At 39.3% G+C, this 22,613-nt stretch overlaps 1 protein-coding gene across 1 annotated transcript in view; it reads left to right on the top strand.

The window, feature by feature from the left end:
- The first annotated feature begins 13,558 nt into the window (after window positions 1–13,558).
- HAPLN1 (hyaluronan and proteoglycan link protein 1) overlaps window positions 13,559–22,613 on the top strand; it is an 80,812-nt gene continuing 71,757 nt past the window's right edge. Inside the window, 1 exon segment of the mRNA NM_174288.1 lies at window positions 13,559–13,640. The gene's annotated coding sequence lies outside the window, so the exon portion shown is untranslated.

Below are 22,613 nucleotides of genomic sequence, written 5' to 3'. Positions count from 1 at the left end.
TTCTTTTTTGTGGCTCAGTAATAGTTGAGATTCCCTGGTGGCTCAGATGGTAAAGCGTCTGCCTACAATGCAGGCGACCCGGGTTCAATCCCTGGGTTGGGAAGATCCCCTGGAGAAGGAAATGGCAACCCACTCCAGTACTCATGCCTGAAAAATTCCATGGATGGAGAAGCCTGGTGGGTCCATGGGTTCGCAAAGAGTCGGACACGACTGAGCGACTTCACTTCACTAATAAGTTGTTATCAGGTAAAGTTTACAAATAACTTCTCCATATGCCTAATCACATCTCAGTGGGATTTGGAGTATACTTTAGAATGAGAGAATGTATGGTCTAGCTGGACAATAAGGCATTAATGATATAGAAATAAGAAAATAAAATTAATCTACTGACACATTATACAAATATATTTTTCAAATTAGGGTATAGTCTTGGAAGAATGAAAGTATATGAAGGAGTGATTTTGAAAATTTGAACTAATTCTCTTGTATTAAATTTTATAGAAAATTTGATTAGCTTCTATAGTATTAGTATCTGATATTATGGGGTTTCCCTGGTGGCTCAGCAGTAAAGAATCCACCTAGGAGACACAGGTTCAGTCCTTGAGTTGGGAAGATCCCCTGGAGAAGGAAATGTCAACCCACTCCAGTGTTCTTATCTGGAAATCCCATAGACAGGGGAGCCTGGCATGCTACAGCCCACGGGGTCACGAAGAGTTGGACATGACTAGGAGACTAAGCAAGAATAAATATTTCATTGTATACATATATATACCACAGCTTCCTTGTCCATTCATCTGTCAATGGACATTTAGGGTACTTCCATGTCTTGGCTATTGTAAATAATGCTGCAATGAATGTTGGCTGCATATATCTTTCTGAATTAGTTTTCTCTGGATATATACCCAGGAGCGGAATTGCAGAATCATATGGTAACTATTTTTACCCTATTATAAATCCCAATATCATAGTCAACCTTCAGTAAAACAAGTAAAATCTCCCACGTTTATTTCCTGGCTTAAGTGAACGTGCAAATGGTGATTCCATAAACCAAGGCATCTTTTCTGACAAGGTCTACTTGCCTTTGAGTTGCTAAGCAACTTCTTTCCCTCATTCCTATATGTGTCCTAATAATCACTGCCCCTCAAACCCTGGCCCTACCATCCTATTCAATCCATAATCCAAATACATAAATAATACATTAGACAAACTCATATTCCACAGGTTCTTCCATGTTCCAGGAATGTGTCATTTTTCTTTCTTTCCCTAAATTTTGCACAAATAATCTTGTATCTGACATTGTTTAATCTCTGCTTACCCTCCTTAGAGTAGAAGCTTCTAATCTTCATCTGAAGCTTAACAATATTTTCAGAGATTTTTTTTTCTCTCTCAAATTTTCAGGTGGAAAAATCTCTGCCTATTCAACAAAATGATAGCACAGTCTATGTTCATTTTACTGATCAAAAGTTTGTTACCTTTCATATAATAATTCCTAATTACAAGTCCTGCCCCAGAAAGGAGGTAGCATATCATCTTGTTTTCACATCCAGAATAAATAAATTTGAAATGGTCCTCCCAGAGACCCTTTAACAGCTACAAAACAACTCCAACGAGAGAGTTCCAAATACTGTGGCTACCAGGTGGGAGCTATTTTTGAACAGACCTACCTCTTACTGTCCCTCAAATTATACCACTGACATTGCCTCCCACTCTGTTTATAAGTAGGACCATCCCAGCTCAAAGGAATTTAATACTATTTCTTATTAATAGATCTGGAAGATTTGTGAGAATATATAAATTAGGGTAGGGAAACATTTTTCTCTTGAGTGTCAATGTACTTCAAAGCTTCAATTAAAAACACCCTAGACATGAAACCTAATTTTAGTTAAAGAGGCTTTGCTCTTTTCTATTTTTATTACTTTTAAAATAAACTTTATTTTTAAAATACTTGTTAAATATTTGTCAATAACTTACCACATGTAAGTCATTAAAGATAAAGCAGAGAATAAAATGGATTTAGTTTCTGCCCTCACGTAGTTTAAACACTACCAAGAAAGACATACACCAAACAAGTCATAAAAATATGAGGTAAAGTGTATATGACAGAGAAGCTAAAGCTGAAATTTTTTTAAGAGGAAAAATTTAGATGTCAGTTACTTCCAAATCTATTGCATTCTTCATAGTTTATCATTTCTCCTATCAAAAAATACCTTAAGAAAATAATGGGAGAAAAGAGAACTTAATTCTGACCCTTTTCTATTTCTTGTTCATATATAACCATAATCAATTTCTAAAAATGGTTAGACCTTGGTAGGCAGCAATTTTATCTATTATAATAACAGCTTCATCCAGTTTAAAATAACATTTTATAGAGATTGTAATTTCAAGATAGCCTAAGTAGAAGTCTTTCAGTATTTTGGCAGATCATATGGGTGACTTTTCCTAAGGTCTATTCCTTAGGTGGAGAAGGCAATGGCACCCCACTCCAGTACTCTTGCCTGGAAAATCCTATGGATGGAGGAGCCTGGTAGGCTGCAATCCATGGGGTCGCTAAGAGTCGGACACGACTGAGCGACTTCACTTTCACGCATTGGAGAAGGAAATGGCAACCCACTCCAGTGTTCTTGCCTGGAGAATCCCAGGGACGGGGGAGCCTGGTGGGCTGCAGTCTATGGGGTCGCAGAGTCGGACACGACTGAAGCGACTTAGCAGCAGCAGCAGCATTCCTTAAGTACCGATAAAAACCAGAAGTGATTACAGCCCATTTTATCAGTGTGCTGGTAAACACTTTTCAGGAAGAGAATCATAAGATATCTTTGACAAAAAAGTAAAAAATTCATCTGGCAAGGCAATTAGGATTGCCAAAATTAACTGTCCAATTAGAATTTTTCCAACCAAAGACTCAATTATACAACTTTCCCTGGCAGAACATGTGTTGTATTGGACAGGAGGATGTAAAGACCTTTATGGACAATTATTTTGCCAATATATAAAGCACAAGTCCAAGTTAAGCATGTGACCTCAAACCTATAGAGTTACTGTAATGAACCTTTTTCCAGTTCCCACCACAGAATAAAAGTATACATGTACATAAGCTTTTACTCTATTAAGACTACCTCCATTGTCTACATGACTGAAAAAAATGAAAATAGCCTGAAAAATTGATGGTGAATACTTTGATATAATGCAGACTAGAAGGTTTAAAGCATTAAGAACAATTATTGTTATCTTATTAATTTTTTTGTCCATGGTATGTGGGATCCAGCTCCCAGGCCAGGGATCAAAACTTTGCCCCTGCAGTGGAAGCACAGAGTCTTAACCACTGGACACCAGGGAAGTCCTATAGCTGTTTTGTTGATCAATTAACTATGGTTTCCTATTCCATGGTTTGGAGTAAAAGTTCACTTTGGAATAAAAACAACAAAACCTTAACAAAATAGTTATGCCATCAAAACAACAAACATAGGTTGCCTCAAATTACTCCGTTTCTAGAGGTCAAGAATGGATGTTACAGCCATAAGGATAACTTTCTTATTCTTTGAGATATCAGCAGACAGAAGATTTCAGGCATTAAAATGAAGTATTTTATTATTTAAGAGTGCTTTTTTCTTCTAAACTCTAAGGAAAATGATATAACTTTTGACAGCCAGAACTTTGAAGAATCAGTGAGACAAAATGTGCTTCAAGCTTAATTACTCAAAAAAATGGTGGTAGAAAGAAGTCATTTTCAGAGTTCACTTTTAAAAGCGTAGTCACAAATGACACACATTTTACATCGAAATGAAAACAATGCTACGAACCTTAACTTCCCTTTAAGTTGTACAGTTGATTAAAACATAATTCATGATTTTTAATAGCAAAATTACAAATAGAAAATATTACCATTCATAAAGATCAAAAGAGAGTTAGTAGTGAGGCAGCCTGCATGCCAATCTACTAGGCAGAAATGAAGCTTCTCTCTCATTAAAAAACCAGGAATATATTCCTGTTGCACTGAATTATTTTACTTCAAAACTTTTATTCCTCCCCTTCCATAAAGAATTAGACAGTATTAGGACATATTTTCGGAGAAGGCAATGGCACCCCACTCCAGTACTCTTGCCTGGAAAATCCACGGACAGAGGAGCCTGGTGGGCTGCAGTCCATGGGGTCACGAAGAGTCGGACAGGACAAAGTGACTTCACTTTCACTTTTTACTTTCATGCATTGGAGAAGGAAATGGCAACCCACTCCAGTATTCTTGCCTGGAGAATCCCAGGGACAGAGGAGCCTAATGGGCTGCTGTCTATGACAGGACTGAAGCGACTTAGCAGCAGCAGCAGGACATATTTTGATATAAGTAACATGTATTTAAAGCTCCCTAATTTGTCTAAGTGGCTTGTAGGACTATAAATTTTCATTCCGTATAGGATCCCACAGAAGTTCATTGTTAGCTTCTTAAATTATCTAGAGGCATTAAAAGTGGAAACTCAGTCAGCGGTTGTCAGGGGTTAGATGGAAGGAGGTATGAATAAGTGGAACACAGAGGATTTTTAAGGCAGTGAAAATATTCTATGATACTGAAATGGCAGATACATGTCATTATATATTTGTCCAAATCCATAGAATATACAACACCAAGGGTGATCCCTAATATAAGCTATGGACTTTGGATGATAAGAATGTGTCAACGTAGGTTCATCGCATAATAAATATCCCACCCTGAGAAGGAGGTATGGACGGTGGCGGGGGGGCGGCATGCAGATGTGAGAGGAGGGGCATCTGGAAAGTCTCTGTACCTTCCTTTCAGTTTTGCTTTCAACCTAAAACTGCTCTAAAAAATTATCTTTTTAAACGAAATAGTCTCGAGAGGGCAGTGCACATAGTTTTTAGCTTATTCATTTTTTACAAATATTCCAGTTGAGGGAGAGGGCTTCTAAACTGCACACAATTCTAATAATAGTACTCACATAATAAGTAGTACTCAAATAACACAAAGCCTTTATCCACAAGAAAATCCACAAAGTGATTAAATCATAATACAAAATTATCAAGTAAATTTTTTGCTCTACAAATATTTGTCTATTATTTTATGAGCCTAGATTTACAGAAATGGAGCATAGTGACTGTCTATGAAATTGGAGTCCAAAATTCCATTCAGCAGAGGTCTATTTAAGAAACATTCATGCATAGTAATTTAGTAATAAAAATATATTTTAGGAGTTGCCAGCATCTGATGAACAGCTATATTTACTATGCTTGACCTAAAGCAGTTTCTATAGCCTCCAAACAAAGCAATTAATTCAAAGAGTTAAGAATGCCACTCTCAGGCCAAGCAGAGTAAAGCAGTATAGATTTTAACGTATAGGTCGCAAAACTAAATACACATCTTTAGAGCTCAGCTATCCAGCAAGCCTCATCAAAAAGTTTTTGACAAAAGAAGTGCTATGTTCACAGCTATGACAGAAGAAAGCAGTATTATAGGCATGTAGAAATGGACGCCCGCAAAGGAGAGCTGAGTCAGAGAAGCCACCAGGATGCTACTACAAGAGTAAAGATCAAATAAGATAGGGACACTTAAAATGAAAAAGAGGTTACAGGTGTGAGAAACATTTCGGACTTCCTCCAGAGTCAGACTCCTGACATGGTAATTTCCAACTAGCAGAAAAGATCAAGCATTTGTGTGGTGAGGAACTAAGACGCTGAAGACAGAAACTAAGAAATAAAGGGCATAAAAATGAGTCAAGTCGGGTTTTAAATCAAAATGTATGGCTATTTTTTTTTTTTATGAAAGATAAACCTGAAAAGTTGGACTAGAAATCACTTTCAGATTTCTCCCTGCTAATACACTTTCTCTATGGTTTTGATGTGGTTCAATTCAGCAAGCTTTTCTCTATGCCTACACGTACAAGGCTCTGAGCTTGAGGTAGGGTGGGAGGCAACACTGGAAGATTTAAGAGTGAATTAGACATGAACAAGCAATGTGCTCCCAGTATAATGAGATAGATATATACCTAACTAATGAGTTGAACTGTACAAAGTTCCGTAAGAGATATAAGGTAATAAATGGAGAGGAAAAAATAATTAATTCTTGGCTATGCTCTAGGAGAAGTACATTAATCATAACTGCATCCTAAGAACTACTCTGATTTGCAGAAATGGTGGCTGTGACAATTCACAGACTTATCTCAGGATAAGAGTGTAACTATGGGGACAATTCGTGACTCTCAGAAGACTTGGTTTACTTATTCAGAAAGTAAAGGATTGAATTAAATCATTTCAGCTTACTATTCACTCTAAATACTTTCTATTTAAGTGTTTTTGGAAGGGGCAGGAGACTTTGGAAAAGAGAACATTAATAGAGAAAAAATTCCTGGAGATCACCAGATACTAAAGCTATTGACATTTTTTTCCATGTACAAGCTGAAATTACAGTCTCCTCAACTTTGCAAATATTCAGAATTTTTCATATTCCAAAGTTACCGGCCTTTAAGCTCAAAAGAGAGTCAATCCCAGGCATTTGACCAGCAAGAGAATATTCTTGAGTTGACATCAGGGCAGAATTGCTGAGGAATTGCGGTGCTTTCAGCAACAAGTCTACTGGAAGTGTCAATTAGACACAAAATGGAGAAATATTTCCTCTTTTTCTTTTCTTTGTTTACCCATAAACATCTTCCTTCCAATTTAACCTTTCATGCCTTAATTTAGCCACAAGTTGGAACAACTAGATTGTGGTTGAGGAAGAAGGGCAGATTTCCTATTTACAGTAGAATCAATTGGCTGAGCTAGTCTGTGAAAGGAAGTTTAAGATAAATACATGTAAGGCAATTTCCACATGTGTGGTTCAAAGGCTCCCTCCAAAATCCTTTTACTTCCTCACTGCTTAAAATAAACTACAAGTAAGCTTTCCAATAACCTTAACAAAAAAAAAAAAGGGTATACATACGATAGATGCATGTATATATAGATAGTGCTAGATATATTAGTTAGTTTAAATACTGCCTTGCTTAGTACCTGCCTAAAAGTTGGATGTAAATAAAGAATTCTGTATTTCTGGTGATACTACGAAAGAAATAGATTTTATCTATCTAGTTTAGCGTTGACCAGTACAGACAATTTTAAAAACATCCAAATGTTTATTCCAAAACACTTAAGTCAAAATTTACTAACAGGCATGCTGTTTTAAGTATTTAGGTTAATATTCTCTTCTAGTCTTAGTACTGTCTCTAAGCTTGGCACTTTACCAATTATTTGCTTTTGAAATTCTTCTCCATAGGTTTCTGATACAAAATATCACTGTCTTTCTCCATTTTTCTAACAAAGCTGGACTATTTTCCTTCGCTTCCCAATAATCACCGCGCTACGCTTTAGTCTCTCCTGAGTAGTCTTGCCCTATGCCAATCTTGATGCATTAGCTAAGTCATCCATCTTACCCTAAGAAGAACTGTACATAAACCAGTCCAGCCCAAGTAGACTTTAACATCCTTTTCTCTAAAGGTTATAAGGATCAAGAAGAAAATACAATAAAGACTAGATTTATTGATAGTTATAATTGGTCTAAATTTAAAATAACTATAAAAATAAGCAAAACAATCAATATCCAAGTGACTGATACTGTAATTCTAAGACAATAACCTTATTTTGCCACTAACATCAACCTAGTTTCTTAAAAGGGTAAAATATTTTACCTTTGTTATCTTTTATACAATCACTCATCAACCGAACATGGAAGAAAAATATGTATTATGTTTCCTTTAATTCTATGAGATCAATAACAATGATACAAATTATTAATCAACCTCTGGTGATTTACTATTTATGCCACTGGCTATTAGATGCAAAATACTCTGAACTAGCTTGTTCAATAACTAGCTTTCCTCATTTGTTTTTCTTTTCCCTCTTGAGTATAAAAGATGACATTGTCATCTTCAACAACAGCAATAAATATTTTTTGATCAGCTTCTACCAGCAAGGCTGTGTGCTAGCAACTGCAAGTGCAAAGATATAATATCATCCCTCAGAGAATTTATAGTACACCTGATTAAAAAAAAAAAAAACTAAATACATGAAAATATAAGTAAAATGCAGGACAGTATAAAATAGGCCAGTGATGCTCTAAAGAGTCATATGGGATTGTGAGGGTGGGTGAGGGAAGTTTCTTAACAATCAGTACAGAACAAAGGACCTGAGACTAAATCTGGGCCCTAGTTAACAATGAAATATACATTAATGTATTGAAAAACTAATGAAAGAGTTTCTGTGTTCAGGACAAGAGAAACACACTGAAGCAACAATAGATTATAAGAAATATGCTGTGAAGCCAAAACCCACCCACCAGGCAAGCAGCAGAACACATAGGCACTTAACTTCTCCAGAGCTGAGGATATTTATCACTTGGTATGATATTCATGTGGCCTCACTAGCTTCTGGAACAGCTCTGCTCTTAACATTTGAACAATTTATTGCCTAATTATTTCATCTGCCCTTTTGAAGAGTCTCTCCGCAGGACACTTTTTGAGAGTGAGAGTACAAAAAGTGGGCCCTTGGAAAGTCATCCCACCCATTGAATTAAAAGCCAAATAACCTTTTATCAAATGCTTTGTGACCATTTAAAATATTGAATTTGTATCTTAATCATGGAGTTCAACAGGAATATAGCCAGTGGGAAGGACTTAATTACAAATGATATCTTTCTCATGGTTATCCCACAATCCCAAGAGATGCTTTAATGAAGTTCTGAGCCCTCAGACAGGAAAGGTCAAACAGCTTTCCTCCCCACCCCCATCCACAGAGTGCACCCTTTCCCCTAGCAGATGTTCAGCCAGGTATAATATTAGCCTGAGGCAAAAATTCCAGGAAACACAAATTCATGGAGAAGTTCTCTGAAATTCAGTAGATAATAGAGCAGCCTCTTTCAGAGTTTGAAAAGGAGATGAATTTAGATAATCTCCATTTGAATATAAATGTATATTTCATTAGAAGTATAATATGCCAGAAGGAATACCACTCTGCTTGCAAATTTATCACATATTAAAGATTCATGATATTTTATATCGATATTTTTTAAATGTTGAAAATGTTCCTGCTATGTTTATACTATGGACATATTTAAGTTTGCACTAGGTTAAACCAGATGAATTGCCTTTTTTTGGTAGGTCAAAAATGGTTGAATATTCGATTTTATCTAGTTCAACCCAATTACTCAAATTGTCTTACAATTAGTAAAAGAATGTAAAGTTAGATGTTATTAACACTATTCTGACCTATTTTTCATTCTTAAAAAAATACTTTTGCTTTATGCTAAACAAGGTCTATTCAATATCCATTAGCTCTAAATTGGTATTTACTTTTCCAGAACTTTGATTTTCCACTTGAATTTCTAGACTGTATCTTGAGCACTTAGCCAGGCAATTTAAGGTAAAACTTCACATGAATTTTAAGTACATAAGCCATTTTAAAAATTAATGTTGAAGAAGATATTTGGATTTTTCCTTGTAATTTAACAAAGTTGGTCTCCTTATCTTCCAAACATAAACAAAACACCTCATTATGCCATGAAAGACATCTTTCTGAAATTGAGCAGGATCCTGGGGGGGCGGTCCTCCTGGGTACAAATCCTTTCCCTGTCCCCAGTTTCTTGTTTGTAGGAAATAGGTTTCATTCAGCCTCCTGGATCTTACCTGAGTTCCAAAAGGCAGATTCAAACAACAGCTAATCAGGGAATGAGGGTATGCAGAAACAAGGGAGGAAGAGTCAAGAAGCAATAGGGTAGCAATGGGGCAGAGGCCCAGTTCCCAAACCCCCAGGAATATGCGTAACACTGTCTTTGAGTTCTTCTTCAGGAACTAAGGCCTTCAGCAAGGCAGAGACTGGGAACTTTAGGGAGACCACCAGATTCCAGAAAGCAAAGCCCTGTCACCTCACCACCAACCATCAGCAAAAAGTCACACACCTTGCAGCCCTCACCCCAACTTTTGCCTATAAAAACTTCTCCCTGAAAACCATCAGGGACTTTGGGGGTTTTGAACATGAGCCACCTATTCTTCTGGCTTGGCCCTGCAATAAAACCTTCTCTGCTCCAAACCCCAGTGTTTTTTGGCCTTACCATTCATGGGGCACACAAATTAGGATTTGGTAACATTTCCACAGGAATTATTGATGTTAATAATTAGAAAGAATCTTCACACACAGTAGACTTTGGTATGAGTTTCCTTGAAAAGACATTCGGATCTTCTAATATTTTTCTAGGCTTCTTGGTGGCTTAGTGGTAAAGAATCCGCCTGCAATGCAGGAGATGCAGGTTCAATCCGTGAGTTGGGAAGATCCCCTAGAGGAAGAAATGGCAACCAACTCCAGTATTCTTACCTGGAGAATCCCATGGACAGAGGAACCTGGTGGGCTACAGTCCATGGGGTCGCAAAGAGTCAGACACGTCCTAGCGACTAAACAACATCTTAACAGGTTTAAGTACTTGAGATTAAAAACACTGTACTGGGAATCTTTTAACAGGAGCTAGTTTGGGGTTGCGCCCCACAGGCCTACAAGTCTTGTCCATGCCAAGCCTTGACCTAAACAAGAGCCTGGGGTCAGCGCCAGAGATATCAGCAGTTTAATGGCTGGGGAGAGAGAATCTTACATGTTAGAAGGAAGGTCCTGGAGCAACACCATGGATGGCAGCAGGCAGCACATGGCGATGGTCTTCACTCCAAGAGCGGGGGGAGGGAAGGGGAGGTCACTAGTTTTATAGGAGGAATTGAAATCAGGTTGGCTCATTAGTTACCAGGGAAACCAGCAGAGGCACATGCCCCTCACTACCCCTTTAATAAGCTCTGCTGGTGGAGATATTTTGATCTAAAGATTAGAACAATTCCTTGCTGGAGCTAGAGGCACATTTGTAGGAGGATCTCTCAAGTGAGTAGGGTTTAAGTAAAGAAGAGTCCGGTCCAGCAGGGGATGTACAGAAAGCAGGAGAATAGCCATCTTAGTGACCGCACTAGTAACTAGCCTATCTGAGAAGGTAGGAGCTAGGGATGGGGAAGGATTGATGAGATAACTCTGAAAGCCTAGCTCAGATGGTAGGGTTTTACCTGAAACTGAAAAAAGACAAAATTCTAACTCACTGTGGAGTGACTAAATTGCATAGCAGGTGGTTTTTTGTAGCTAATAAGCAATTTCTGAAGAGAATGCATTATGTGCTCTTAATGCTGTGCTGGAATACCTGTATATGGCTGGAGAAGACTGCAAAATAAAGAACAAGTGCCCGAGCTGAACCAGCTGATCTGACTTACTGCCCAGGCAACTCCCAGAAATTAAGTGTTAAACTGAGGGAACAAGATCAGTATTCAAACATATTTATATGATTTCATAGCCGTACATTTGCTTTTAACTCCAAATCCTTTATGGTCCTCAAAGTGCATACCATCCTGAACATTTACAAGAAACAGCATAAAAACTCTTTTCATAGTTGAAAGGCAGAGATGTATCTTATTTTTACTGGCAGTTAATGTGGGACCTACAGCAGAACAGCTGTCTCGAATAGCCACGAAATCAATGATATAAAATTGCCAAGTCCTGAGTGGCCTGTTCCCGGTGAGGGCAAACAGAAAAACTGAAAAGGGGGCGCCCACGCCCAGGTTTTGAAATGACAAGAAAGGTGTTGAGTTGTCTGTTGGAGGATTCGTTTTTAATTATTTCGCGGCGAATATAACTAGTCTTCCTTTATGAGACTTTGTGGGTGTTTCGTTTGGCTGCGGAATAAAATCTTTCCAAGAGGCACACATTAATTTACCCGAAGACCCGAATGGCAAGGGTGAATCTGGGGGCAGGAACCGGTGAAATACAGCGAGGGGGAAAAGCTGGAACGAAGCCTTATTATCTTCTTTTTAAGACCTCTTTCCCGCCTCTCTGGTAAGAGGAAGCAGCCAACCCGGCTTAGAGTTTATCTCCAAGACAATAGCGCCGCTCGCCGCCTAGTGAGGGGCTCGGACAGCGCGCGACGCCCGCCTCGCGCCCTGTCCCCCCGCCGCACCAGTTGCACTGTCCCAGGAGTCGCCAACTCCACTGGCGTGCCTGCCACTGGGCCCCGTGGCTCACCTGAGCCCTGTCCCATCGATGCCCCCATCCCACTGGCTTATCTCCCCACAATTCCCCCGCCGCACCAATCCCTCTGCTCCATCAGTCCTCGGGCTCTGCAGACGCTCTGCCCTTCCTTTGCACCCGTTGAGCGGCAGCGGTCGTGAAGAGCCCGCAGCTCAGCCTGCGCCTCCTAAGCCCGCGGGCGAGAGAGGGGAGCGCAGCCGCGATCCCCGGGACGCCTCCGAGCGCCCAGCGCCCCTGGTGCCCTGGCACCCCAAGCTCTAAAGCGAAATGGCCTGCGTCTCGCCTCCTCCCTGGCTAGGGGCCTCTCGGGCTTGTTTGCTTGTCCTCATCCCCGGGCCAGCCCCGCTCCCTCCTCCCGGCGGCTGCAACAGCCGTTTGCTTCCTGCGGTGTGTTTCTTTTTTTCCCCGCTCCTAGGCTCCATCAAAGGTGGCTCTGTTATTGAAATATGAAGCCGTTTCCTCTCCAAAACCCTTGGTTACTCAAGGCGGGAATCAATGGACCTATATACTGTCCCAGAAGTTATAAATAAATGCCTGTTTGTTCAGGAGGCGTTTTCCCGCGTGTCCTAGCATCTTCCCCAGTGGTTATTTTAGGGGTGCTTGCGCGCGCGCCTGTCTCCATGTATGCGCGCGCGCGCTCTGTACCCATCTGGTTCTAATCCTGGGTATGGATCCATAAGCCACCTCCACCCATCCTGTCTGCCCTTCGCATTCTTCACTCTATAAATAAACCCAGGTTCTTTGAGCTTTGTCACCCAAGGATACAATAGCAGTTGTTTGTTAAAGGAGAATTAAATTCAGTATAAATACTGCGTCCAGTAAACAAGAAAGCATACTTCTGGCAGTGTGGGTGAAAGGGCACCTTACATTTTGGAAGGTTTATCCGCTGTTGTCATAATTACCTGTCTACCTGATTACCCTGGATATACCTTGGGGAGAGGGAGACGGGAAAGCGAGGACCTCTCCTACTTTTGGATCTTCATTTTAAGCAGAGGCTAAGAAGCAAAGTCAAAATTCACTGTCCTGGCTTGTCTGCCTCACCCCGCTGCCCCACGATCATTCCACAGCCCCTTGCCCCATCCCCTCTGGAAGACCCAGGAGGTGTGCAGTGGCGGGGGCTTGTGGTTGTAGCTCCCGCTTTGCCTGAACCCCTGAGCGGGTAACTCCGGGATCTGAGCAGAGGGAAAGTCATCTAAGAGGCTGCTGTTCCAGAAGGTCTGGGCACAGAGCTGCCCCTCCCTTCCTCCCTGAAGTTTGCATGAAGCGCACGTTAGGCTGTAATTAGGGGATCTGGGAGGAGAACTTTCCTGGTGACGCTGCTTTGCTTTTCTTCTGCTCTTGGTGAGAAAGTGCCTCCTTCTTCCCAGGAGCAGGACCTCTGCCATCCAGCGCCACAAAGAGACATTCTGCGCGGCACACGCACACACACACACACTCACACACGCACACACACTTGCCCAGAGACAAACTTAAGGTGAGGGGAAAGAGCGCTGGCTTCACTTGATCTCCAGGCTCCAACTTCAGCAGGACTTGAGAGCATCTGAACTCCTGGATTTTAGGAAAAGGTAAAAATCCCTTTTTTTTTTTTTTTTTTTTTACTCTTTGGGTTAAGCCTTGATTCCTTTAAGATTTCAGATAGCAATACATATCATAATTTATGTATACATTAAAATAACTTTTCTTAATTTTCTTTTGAGTTTGACATGACATCTCAACTTTTTTTTTTTTTTTTTTTAAAGATTCATATTGTTAGATAAAATACTGTTCAGCAGTAAACAAGCTCAGTCTAGACTGGGGCAAGGAGGAAGTCCAGTATCCCAGATTTCGCTGATGCTACTATAATCTGGTGGATGCATGGTTTCCAAGTGGCAGTTTTCCATGTGTATTTCAACAAGCATTTTTATAACACCTGAAAAAAAAGGATAGTATAGGCTGAAGGAAATGCTGAGGAATGGCAATGTCCATTCCAGATTTATGAGTTTTCTTTTAGAGACTATGTAAGTTTATGTGAAAAAGAAAGTTATTGTAATCACATAGGTAATATCTGTTAGAGTGACAGTCTTTGAGATGTTACTGATTTTGGTCCAGGCTTCTCAACTTAATTGTGAAATTAAGATCACAGAACTATGATGCTTTTTGTATATAGAATGATTTTGGTGGACAATTTTAATACACTGAAAAAAATTCCTTTTAAGTCGTGGTTGGTAAGGTTACTTTTAAAAGTTGCTTAAATGAATGATTTGTGTGAGACTGTTTACCACCCTAAGTAAATCTGAACTCTCTGGGGTTGAAATGAAGTTGTTTTCTTCCATTGACTATGACTGTTGTGTTCCAAATAAGATGGTTTATTATTTTGAAAATAAGTTATTTTATTTTCATTTACCCCTGGAAAAATACACAAAGTGGCCAGTACTTCGGGAGTTTTTAGTATGGAAAGTGTTCCTGTACACGTTCCAGTGTGATGTCATAAAATCAAACATACTGGCTGGCTTCTTGGAAGCTAACGGTTCTTAAGAAATAAAGCCTGAGAATTAATTTCTACATGAAATGTAATATTTATTCATTACAAACGTAGTTTCTGGTAACCATTTCTATTTGATTATTTCAGTGTACTAAATTTGCAATCATTTTACACACACTTCAGCGACTTCAATATTTTAATGGAATCATAAAATGGGAATATTGTTTTACCAAACATACATCATAGTCATTCTCTTTGGATAACTTTTAGTTTGATGTGTCTTAAGTTCACTTCCATTACTTTTATGAATAAAGAAGTTTTTCTTTCATTCAATAAAATAGAAACTTTGCCAAAGGTGGTTGGGCATTTATTTAAACCTTAGTCTTCAGTCACTTGGGGCTATCTGTTCTTGATAATTTCATTTTTAAGTGAAGAGAATAGCTATATATTTTGGTAATCTCTTCACAAAATTGGAAACAGATTAAAAATGGGAAAACTAGATAAGAACTAATTCTGTTTAAACATAACTTAATGAGCAAGAGAAAACCAACAAGCTCCAGACCACTGGTCTCCAAAGAGAAAGTACCCAGAGGCCAGTATTCCAAAGGGGAGTGTTCAGTGGGCCTGGGCTTTCTATCAGAAACAAGCAAGAAGAGAACATGGTGTTCTTATAAAGTGAGCCATTTATTGTCTGCTAGGCCCTGAATCTCAGAGGAATGACTGACACTGTAATTTAGAAGAACTGAAGATACTTTCACAGAGAAGAATCAATTCATTATATCCCTAGTGGTTTCACTGCCTTTTCCTTCCTTTGGGAGCCGGTAACACATCCAGGATAAATACATTCGGCGAACGAAGATGCTTTATGAATAGATGGTCTACTAAACAGTCCTGCCTTTTAGCATCTTGGGTGTGGAATGTTGGTATTTTCTGAGTAGTTGAAGAAGTCTTTGACTCTTAAGGTAGCACAGCCCTTGGTCTTTGTAAAGATGAACAAGAGGCATATTCAGGAAATAACTCCCTTTTTTGGAACACCCTAATACTGGTTTTCTTTTCGTTTCCTTCTGAACCATGCATGTCTTATTTTCCAGATTACAGTTTAAAAATAATGGTATTCACAGCCAGTTAAAATTCCAGCGAAATGCAGAGAAAATTTGAAAACACTTTTGCATTGTCATCTTCTGTTGCCTCTAGTTAATTTTCCAACCTCCTGTATTCATTATCAGTAGCCATAGTACTTAGCCTATGATATTTAAATGTATTTAGTCTGTTAAGTAAAAGTAACAATATGTTGTTGGGGTAAAATGGAAAGGGATGGAAACTTAAATGTTCTTAGGATTGTAATCAATAGTGTTTAAGGAGGATTACAGGAAACAGCTGGTTAAACAAATATTAAGTGTAGAGTGGATGCTATGGTATAAATTAATAATGCAGCTCTTTATTTACACTATGAATGGGAGGGTCTGTGATGGTTCCATGTGGGAAGCGTAGTCCCTGTCTGCCACCTAGTGGACAAATTGAAGAACGCTTTCTCACCAGCCTCTTGGTAAAAAATTCTGAGTTCCATTCAGTTGACATTGAACACCAACTGCAGACCATACGTTGGGGTAGGTGCTCAGAGTAAAAAATACAGCAAGTGACTTTTGCATAATTTAAAAATTAAGGCATCACTTAACAGTTGATTAAACTCCTGGTGGTTGCATTAAAAATTAGTTTACTCTTTACTGGGTAATATCATCAACTTTCTGCCTCCTTGAGGATAACAGTAACTCACTTCTAATCACAAAAGAGTCAGACCTGACTTAACAACTGAACAACAACTCATCGCTAATACAGGATTTGTCTTCTGCAGAGATGTCATGACCTCGCTTAAAAAAAGAGTGGGGAGAGTTTGAATCTTGAATGACTTTCCTACATGGAAAATTTACTGTTACTAATTTTAAGTGGATAAATAATAATTAGCTTAAAAGGTTAGCACACAGATACTAGCACATATTCTTTAGATTTTTTTTTTTCATTTAAGGATAAGAGTAAAAATTGCTTTTGGGTAGTGAGGTAAGTTTTACAAAATATTGCTCTCAGGGACTAATAATCAGCATGTAGAACAACTTTATACCTGTTATTCATATGTAGTTTTGAAGCAGGAACATTGTTTCTATTAAGTTGACATGATAGATTAAAATCTTAAGAACAATTAGAATGAAAGCCACTGTTGGAAAGAAGCATCAGGAATCATAGGAGATTGATCCATCAGAATATTGCACTGAGACTTTTGAAAAACTTTGCTCCAGGAGATATATGAATTATTACTCCAAATGGCTGTTTGCAAGATATATGACTTAATGGCAACAGTGTTCAGCACATCAGCATTAATCAAGCCAAGTTCTGAAATTCAGATTGGAAGGGAAAAAATGCCTCGGTTGGGGGAAACCATGATTAATTTGTTGCTTGCTGAGCTCTGGAGGTGTAATCCACAGATCGAGTTAGGCCTGCTGGTGTGGAATGGAAGTTTCCTGTTTAGGGAACTTTGGTTTTGTGTACAGCAACGAGACCTACGCTGTGAAAGGAGAGCTGCTCATTAAGTCTGTCTTCATTAATGCCACAAAATTATAGCCTGACTTGATTGGAGGTAATGGCTGGAATCAACATCAACAATCATGTAAAATAAAGCATATTATCTTAATTTTTATGTCCAATGAGTTATTATCCACCAGAAACACAGCATTCTGTTAACAATTTCATCTGATCATCCTTGTGATTTAGCATGAATCGTAGACTCATTCTAGTGAGAGATTGCCTAAAAAGTCAGAGGTCCTCAAAGTGGAAATTTAGTCATGGATTGGAAAACTGTTACAAGAAGTTTTAATGATTTCAGGTGACCTGATACTAGATAAGAAGAAACTACAAGAGAGAATCAGCCAAGCTTTCTGAAATGTGCTAATATTACTAGGTTCTTGGCTGTATTGCAGTGGTTCCACATAATGGCTTTTTCCAGTAATGGAGACCTGAAGCGGGGCTTGCTGGGCCTGAAAAGTTCTTAACTATGTTCAGACTAAAACCAGGATTTGTTTAAAATAGCAAATGTTGCTCAAGTATTTTGAGCTTCTATTAATTGTTTTATAGTTAGATAGGGGAGTGGTATCTGAGATGGGGGTATTGCTAGAGGGCCAGGAGGCTATTTGTAAAGTAAAGCAAAACAAAAACAAACAAATCAAACTCAGAATTTTCCAGAAAACTTAGAAAAATTACTATGTCCCAGTCTTGCAAGGGCAAGGGCAACAGAAATTTCCCATTTTGTTCAACCTAGCTTAACCCAAAGAGAACAAAATTGACTTCATTTGTTCCTATACTCCAGTCACTATATTCCAATTCCATTTACTGTATCAAATAAAATCCAATTAAGCTAATAACATTCAAGTATTTGTATGGTAAATCTGGATTTTTCACAAAGTTTTATGCATAATGTTTCAGCTTAGTCTCTACCTACTTGATGTGAATTTTCCTCATTTTTGACTCCACTGTTTGGAATTTGGGGATCACCCCCAATCGATCATTCCTGCATTCATTTGTTCGTTCAACAAAAACTTATTGAACACTTGCTATTTGCCAGGCACCGTGCTAGCGCCACATGCTAGCCTCTTTACTCTATCGATACCAGAAAATTGATACTAAAAAAAATCCAAAATTCCACACTGAGGATAATGAATGGAAAGCACTGCGAGATCCTGATGTATACTTTGAGCAACAGACGCAATCAAAATGTCCTCACCTCATAGTTTTCGTATTAGGAGAATTTTGAGCAGGCATCTTTAAAATCATTTTCCCTTGTTTGCCATCTCCTAGCTAAGTAAGAGCCTTGTTTCTTGGTTGTGTGGGCACAGATGGGCCTGAGAAGGCAGCTCTGACACTCCAGAACCCCAGGAGAGTAAGGGTCCCAATAATCTGTCTCTTTGGTTGGGCCGGAAAAGCAAAGGTTCATTTGCACACTGTTGCTGTCCACCAGTTTGGAACTAAAATTCAGCATGAGCACAGAATGATTTAATGCTTACCATTTGCACCAGGCTCAATGCTAGGTGCTACAGTCATTGGCTCAAGGAGTTCATAATCCGGTGGAGAAGACAGACGGACACACCTCATGAATCACAAGTAAAATGTGCCAAGTAGCTGAAGTTGGGCTTCCTAGTCTCCTAGGTCTCTTTCCTTGGCACTTATCCTAACTTTCCACCCAGCCTCTACCTCCTAAACTTAGCCCCTTGCTCTCTGCCCCCCACCCCCAGGGAATCTGATACTTCTCTGTTTATTGATTTCTTGACTGACTGATTACACCCAAGTGTGAATGAGTTTCACTCATGCATTTACATTTCAAGCCTTTTATCTCTGTAAAGTAAATGTTTTGTTTTCTGTGGAAAGAATTTCAAGCATCTGGGGGCCTTCCCATCCTTACACCACAGTGTGTAATTAAGCTGATTCAGGCCTCCATGGTCTTCAATCTCTGTTATCCCCATTCCATATGTGAGGCCAGAGAGATTCCCTCAAGGCCTGTTTCTAGAAACACACAGGATCTTGGGTCCAGTTAACCCCTGGCCTGATCAACCTGTCCTTCCACCCTCCCCTCAGTGCTTTGCCCGGACACAAACTCCCCTCCCCCGTTGCAAGGGGCATCACGACCCCTCCTTTTGAACCTTCCTGTTCTCTTTGCTTGAGTCCTCTTAGCCCTTAACTACCAAGCTTGGGTGGCTGCCTCTGGACACGTAAACCACTTATAGCTTCTCACGTTCTGTTGTTTGAGCCCTTATGTCACCCCAAATACAGCGACGGAGCAGTGAGAATCCACATATGTGGTCCAGAACTCCTCTGAGTCAAGTTACTGAAGGAGGAAGACAGGGATAGGCTATAAGACAAGGACAGGTATCAGCCATCACGTTGACAAAATGGATCAAAGCCAGCATCTTTCTAAAATGTATGCTGAGATACTTTCCAATGGATTTTGAGAAATTTCAACATCAATGCTGATTATAGATTCTGGAAAACTACTTGGAAATAAAACTGAAAATTTGCCTTGGCTTTTTAAAAGTAACACCGATCAGAATCATTTGTTTAAATATTTCCCATTTTATAGTTGATATAGGGCATAAGGGTAGTCATGTTATTAGTTGTTTCAGATTTATTTACGTTTTTCTTAATTATACTCCTTTGATTACGCCACCACTGATGCTCCTGTAAGATACTGGGCTGGTCTTATAAAGATGTGTTCATCACTTTTTAAATTGCTAGGACTAATGACCCAGATTGAAAGACTTTGTTTCCTTCCCCTTCTTCCCTGCAGTCTAGAGGAATGTGACCTTTGACCTGCATTATTCATCTCACTGGAGGATATGAATGCCTAAGGTTCAGTGTTGATGTTGTTCTGCTGCTGTTGTTCAGTCACTGAGTTGTGTCTGACTCTTTGCAACCCCATGGACTGCAGCATGCCAATGGCCTGCAGCATGCCAGGCTCGGAGTTTGCTCAAACTCATGTCCATTGAGTCAGTGATGCCATCCAACCATCTCATCCTCTGTCGCCTCCTCCTCCTGTTGCCCTCAATCTTTCCAGCATCAGGGTCTTTTCCAGTGAGTCAGTTCTTCGCATCAGGTGGCCAAAGTATTGGAGCTTCAGCTTCAGCATCAGTCCTTCCATTGAATGAATATTCAGGGTCGATTTCCTTTAGGATTGTCTGGTTTGATCTCCTTACAGCTCAGGGACTCTCAAGAATCTTCTGCAGAACGTTCAGTGGGCGCCTTATAAATGCTTCCAGTTGTTTCCATCAGTGCCTAGCACTGTGCTGAATGGGAAGCTTGAGGGGTTTCCCTGCCTTCTCTTCCAAGTGTCTGTATTTCAGACATCTGAACACCTCCCAACCCCAGGCCATTCTCTGACTCTGCCTGTGTTTCCTTATCAGTCTTATTCTTACCTTTTAATGCCATTAAAATCGTAAACTCTTCTCAGATTTAAAAATATAATTATTGGTATAAAATAATGTAAATAAAATTAATTGATAATTTTAATAAATTTCTAAAGTTAAGGCAATTGAGGCTGGAGGAAGGAAATGAGTTTAGAAAGGACATGGAACAGTAGACACACGATCTAGTAAGGATACTCTGATTGGATGGGGGACAGAAGTTGAGATTGTGTGAATGTCTGAAGGGCAGAGGAGAACAGGAAGAGAACTGCAATTAACTAAGATTGGGAATAAACGAAGAATAAAATTTTCTGGAAGTAAACTGTAAGTCTAATTTAGGAAGTGCTCATGGGACAGCCAGGAACTCATATCAGTTAAATGTACATACTTAGGCAGAGCAGAGAAGTCATGGCTGGAATAGATATTTGGAAGTCTTGAGTATTAAAATGATAGTTGAAGATCACACAGAAGAGAAAGGAGATCATTCTAGGGAGGAACAAAGGGAGAAACAGTTGATCAAGGACCAAACCCCGGGGGGGGTGCGGAATGGTAAGAATGACTTTGCCATGATTTGTACACGATTTTAACTTTTATTTTATCAACGATAAATGGCTACCAAGATGAATTACATCAGTGTCTTATTAATCCTTATACTCACAGTCTCAGTCAGTCCTCTGCACACAGAAGGTGCCAGGCATGCTTGTTGATTAAACAAAATTAAAATGGCCTTTCCGAGCCTTCATGCTCTAATGACAGATTTTCATAATGATAACCCTGAATGTGGGTAAGACCCCAAAATGTCTGAATTGCAGTTATTTATTCAATTTTGTCCAAAACTGAGCTAGCTTTAAATATATGTTGTCGTGTTTTGTTGTTTGAAAATCAGTAATCAATGTGTGGTGTAGATGGTAATTCACCAGAGTGCTTGATTAACCCTAGCCCATGTTGTTTAGCTTAACATATAAATGAGTTCACCACAGAATGCAGCCTAGTTCAAGTCCATTTATGATTCTTTTCCTTGGTCCTGAAGACATCTGAATAGTAGGTCAGATTTGGAGCCCAGAATCCTGGATTTCTCCACAGCTTGCTTTCCCCCCACCCCCCAATTCTTCTCCCTCTTATTGCTCCCTACTTGGGGTACCACGTAAAATATAATGAGGAATTGACTAATTTTTAGTATACGTATGTCCCAAATATTGTATGGTACCATACTTATATTAAAGAGATTACTTGCTGTTTAGCTGAAGTTCAAATTTAACCGGGTATCCTGTACTATCCATTGGCTAAATCAGATAACCATACCTACCTCCATTTGTGTTGCTATAGCTAGAATATGGCAAACAAGAGTTTCTTCATGAGATTTCTGAATGCTTTCCTCCCAAAGGCCAATGAATGAAGTTGCTAAGTGTATGTTCACTAGTGAGATAAATGTATTAAAAAGATACTATAAATAAAATTATCTAACTACAATATACCAATCAAAATGCAAATTTATAAGACATTTATAGCTAGTGTATGATATACCGTGTGTGCTTAGTCACTCAGTCATGTCCAACTCTTTGTGGCCCTGTGGACTGTAACCTGCCAGACTCCTCTGTCCATGGGGATTCTCCAGGCAAGAATACTGGAGTGGGTTACCACGTCCTCTTCCAGGGGATCTTCCAAGACCCAGGGATCAAACCCAGGTCTCCTACCTTGCAGGTGGATTCTTTACCATCTGAGCCATCAGGGAAGCCATATGAACAGCTATCTTAAGAATGCCCATAAATGTACATCAGTGATCATGTCTTTTGTTGTTAAGTCACTAGGTTGCATCCAACTCTTTCATGACCCCATGGACTTTTGTAGCCCACCAGGCTTGTTCATGGGATTTCCCAGGCAAGAATACTGGAGTGGGTTACCATTTCCTTCTCCAGGGGATCTTTGCCACTCAGGGATCGAACCCATGTCTCCTGCATTACAGATGGACTTTTTAAGCACTGAGCCACCAGGGAATAGGGACATCATGTGTCTTAATCTGTTTAAAATATTTAAAAATAATGTACATATTTAAAAATAAAACTTTTTAATTTTCACATCTTCCAATTGGCAATAATGATAAAACAAATAATTCCTTTTAAATTAAAAGGCATACATTT

This window comes from Bos taurus, chromosome 7 (genome assembly GCF_002263795.3).
Source record: "Bos taurus isolate L1 Dominette 01449 registration number 42190680 breed Hereford chromosome 7, ARS-UCD2.0, whole genome shotgun sequence".
NCBI classification, from domain to species: Eukaryota; Metazoa; Chordata; class Mammalia; order Artiodactyla; family Bovidae; genus Bos; species Bos taurus.
Note: the sequence above shows the minus strand (reverse complement) of the source record. Positions and strands in the feature narration are given on the sequence as shown.